The following is a 4201-nucleotide window of genomic DNA, read 5'->3' as shown; positions in this document are numbered from 1 at the left end:
CGCTAACAAGGACGTTATCGATGTGGGAACGTGGGAGAGGGAGACGGGGTGGGGCAAATGGGAAGTCCTTGTACTTTTTATGTAATATGTAATCTAAGGCTTCTTAAAAAAAATAAAAAATTTTAAAAAGGGAGCTGGGATAACCCCAAGCAGGCCTCCCATTGGTGGCCTGCGAGCACGAGGCGGGGCCTAAGGCAGCCAGCCAGTCAGAGCAGCGCTCGGCGGAGGCCCCCCGCGGGGACGGGGAGGGAGGGTCTTCACAGGCCCGCCCCGCAGGCCCCCCGCCGCCGCGCGCGGGGTCTCGGCCGCGCTCCCCTCCTTTCTACTCTTCTCTGCGGGCCCTGAGGAGACCTGCCTTCCCTGTGGGCTGGCCTTGAGCTCTTCTGTGCGGCACAGCCAAGAACCGCGAATCCAGAGCCCAGAGCGGTGCGCTGGCGTGAGCCCCCAGCAGACCCTCCCCTCCGCGCTCAGCTGCCCCTAGAAACCCACCGAAGAAACGCCTGGGCCCGAGAGGGCGGCGAGCGGGCTGCTCGTTTCCTCGGGAGGTCGCAGTTTTCCTGTTGAGCCCTGGGCAGGCCTCGCTGGGCACACAGTCCGGGTCGTGTAAACGGGTTAGGCCTCTTGGCTGAGCTTACGGAGCTTGCAGATGGAAGCAGATGCTTGTTTGAATTGTGTAGCCTGGTCATTGTTAGGTTAGGGATGACTATACTGCAGCTAATTACACAGCAGGGAGTCAATGCAACAGTTTATTGCATGCGGGGGATTAGGTACCACAGTAATTAGGTTCCAGGGATTATATACCACATTCTTTATGTGCCAGTAATTATCCACTTCAGGCAAGCATGAGCCAGGGGTTATGTGCTACATGTTATGTGCCAGGGATTAAATGTTACGTCTTACCGTATAGCAGAGATTAACTACTACACTAATTATATACCAGCCATCATAGTCTACAGCTAGTTATACACCAGGTGTTACATACTACAGCTTATTATACAGCAGCAATCCAACGCTAGCGTGTATTCTATGTCAAGGATTAACTACTAAACTTCTTGCCTTGAAGGTAAGATTAAGATACAGAACCATAACATTCGGGAGCCTGGGATGTTTTTGATCCATATGCAGAGCTTTCCAAGAAAGAAAGTTGTATGTGTGAAGTTCCAGAATCTGACTCACTGTCATGGCAAATTGGAGGGATGTTTTCCATGGGGGAGGGCACTGACGGAAGGAGCTGGGGTGGGAGAGCCGGGGTACAGCCGGAGCAGGGGAGGGGACTCTTGTTCCCTCCACCTTGCTTTCCAGAGCGCCTGCTTTGGTCACACCAAATGATACCCATAAAGGCCATTTTCAAGTGTGGGTCACCTCAGGTAAACCAATTTCAGCTCCTCCAACCCTCCAAAAATACATAATTTTCAAAATGCATGAACTTGTGTAGACAGATTTATATTGAGTGTGACTCGGATTCGTTGCTTTATCTTTCCTCGATGAGCTTCTCCCGGATGACGGAGACAGCTCTCTTCAAGGCGGGAGGGCCGGTGGCCGAAGAGGACCCAGAGGTGTCCCCCTTTCACAGGCGCAAGCATGCCATGCACACAAGTGGACCAGCGGCCTGCTGGCCTCATATCTAAAAGCCCTCCTAACGGTAAACCCCTTTAATTCCAATCATATCTGCCTCATCCTGTTTCTCATTTCTATATGAAAAGGAAAAGGATTCTAATCTTCAGTGTGGTAGCAGTGTTCGCTGTTTCTCTGATACTCGTCTGCTTTCTGTGTCTCTCGAGTTGCCTCTTCTGGACATTTCATATAAATGGAGTTATACAACATGTGGTCCCTTATGACTGGCTGCTTTCACTTAGCGTAATATTTCAAGGTTCATCCGTGTTGTAATAGGTGTCAGTACTTCATTTCTTTTCCTTTCACAGGCGCAAGCATGCCATGCACACAAGTGGACCAGCGGCGCCCAAATCAGGTCTTTTCTACCTTCTTCTACCTTTCGTCTAGAAGAGGAAAGTTTTACCCAAAACGACTCTCCCTGACTCTCACGCGAGGAACTCACACCGCTTTAGTGGAGTCAGGAAGAAGCATGAGACTGAAAAGGAAAAAACGGTTACCAAGCGTCCCTCAACGGCAGGCACTGTCCAGGGGTCTGATGCTCTAGGCTCTGGTCTTCGCACATCTTGGACTGTTTGGCACCTCGGTAGAGATGCCAGTGGTTCCTGTTCATAGAAAGGAGGTGAATTTTGCTGGGAGAAGAGGGCAAATGATTACAACTCTGTGGGTGTGGCCAGTTGTGCATCTGTCAGCAAAGTCATTTTAGCATTTCTGATTGTTTGTATATGGCTGCTCTTTGGATTCTCCTTTGACACTTTTAAAATTTCTTTCTGGTCATTATGAATGACCTAAGTAAACACTTTGACCATACTGGTGCCTAGTGTAACAACATCTATCCAAACAAAAGAAGTAAATCCAGACTAGGAACTCAGAGAAAGCAATTACTCAGCATTATAGAATTATCTTGGACCAGAGATGAAATTTAAGCATTTAAAAATTGGGAGTACATTATCTTTGCCGCTGAGAATACAAGCGAACACAAAAGAACACACAGCAAATGGACACGAGAGCAGACAACTGGGGTGGAGGGGGGGAATAGAAAATAAAATAAATCTTTTAAAAATTTTAAAAAATTAAAAAAATAAAAATTGAAAGTACATTATCTTAGAATAGATGTGGAATTATTTTTAAGACCTTGATTCTAAAACAGGTCAACAAGTAGATGCACATAATGAAAATCCTGAGCCACTCGTGCTAGTGAAACATTAATGCAAAGTAATCAAAGAGGAAATGAATAACTTTGTTATAATAAATCTTACTGAGCTAAAATTCACATACCATAAAATTCACCAATTTGCAGTGTACAATGCAATGAATTGTTGTATATTTACCAAATTGTGCAACCATCACCGCAGTCAATTCAGGAATTTCTTTTCATTCCAAACTCCACCCCCATTAGTGTCACTCCTCATGCCTCCTGCCACCAGCTCCTGGCAGCCAACCACTCGTCTGCTTTCTGTCTCTAGAGTTGCCTCTTCTGGACATTTCATATAAATGGAGTTACACAACATGTGGTCCTTTATGACTGGCTGCTTTCGCTTAGCGTAATATTTCAAGGTTCATCGGTGTTGTAATAGGTGTCAGTACTTCATTTCTTTTCATTGCCAAACAAGCATGGGTTTACCACGTAGATTTATCTATTCTTCCCTTGATTGACCCTTAGGTGGTTTCCACTCTTCGGCTTTTATGAATAATGCTGCTTTGAACATTCTTGTTGAAATTTTTGTGTGGGTATGTTTTCATTTCTCTTAGGTATTTAGGGGGAAGAAGAATTCCTGGATCACATGGTAATATTATATTCAACCTTTTGAAGAACTGCTCGACTATTCTCCAAAGTGGCTGCTGCACCATTTCACATTCCCACAAGCAGTATATGAGGGTTCCGGTTTCCCTACATTCTTGTCAACACGTGTTGTCATCTGTCCTTTCTTATAACCACCCTAGTGGACGTGAAGTGGCGTCTCATCGTCTCATCATGGTTTTGATCTGCGTTTCTCTAATGCCTGTTGATACTGAGTATCTTTCCAGGGCTTCTTGGTTATGAGTATACCTTCTTTGGAAATGTTTCTATTCACATCTTGTCCATTCTTTTAAATTGGGTTATCTTTTATTGTTGAGTTGTAAGACTTCTTTATAGATTATAGACACAAGTCCCTTTTCAGGTATAGGACACTATATATGAACGTGTGCAAAACTAACCTAAATTACAGCAAGTGTTGTCTTTCATAGTTGCAAATCTTCTCTCCCATTCTATGGGTTGGCTTTTCATTATCTCAATGGTGTCTTGAAGCACAAAAGGTTTTTTAATCTACTTCTCATTAGTTGCTAGTGCTTTTGGTGTCATTCCTAAGAAATTTATTCCCTAATTCAAGGTACAGAGATTTATGACTATGTTTTCCTCTAAGAATTTTACAGTTTTAGGTCTAACATTTAGGTCTTTGATTCATTTTGAGTTAATTTTGTGTCTCCTGTGAGGTACATCCTTTTGCATGTGGCTATCCAGTTGTCCCCCCCTTCGTTGAAAAGACCGTGCATTTCCCATTGTATTTTTACCAAATGTTTTTTCTATATTTTCTGAGCTTTCATATGG

At 44.5% G+C, this 4201-nt stretch overlaps 1 long non-coding RNA gene across 3 annotated transcripts; it reads left to right on the top strand.

Annotated features, from left to right (window-relative positions):
- Positions 1–214: 214 nt before the first annotated feature.
- On the top strand, positions 215–2708 carry LOC131273319 (uncharacterized). 3 transcript variants are annotated; one of them, XR_009180515.2, is made up of 3 exons: positions 220–1063; positions 1303–1642; positions 1923–2708. It is a non-coding gene; the product is annotated as an uncharacterized lncRNA (long non-coding RNA). The 3 variants fall into 3 exon arrangements; XR_009180516.2 differs by having other exon boundaries at positions 223–1367; positions 1490–1642; XR_011645709.1 differs by having other exon boundaries at positions 215–1642.
- Positions 2709–4201: the final 1493 nt, after the last annotated feature.

This window comes from Dasypus novemcinctus, chromosome 14 (genome assembly GCF_030445035.2).
Source record: "Dasypus novemcinctus isolate mDasNov1 chromosome 14, mDasNov1.1.hap2, whole genome shotgun sequence".
Classification (NCBI taxonomy): domain Eukaryota; kingdom Metazoa; phylum Chordata; class Mammalia; order Cingulata; family Dasypodidae; genus Dasypus; species Dasypus novemcinctus.
Note: the sequence above shows the minus strand (reverse complement) of the source record. Positions and strands in the feature narration are given on the sequence as shown.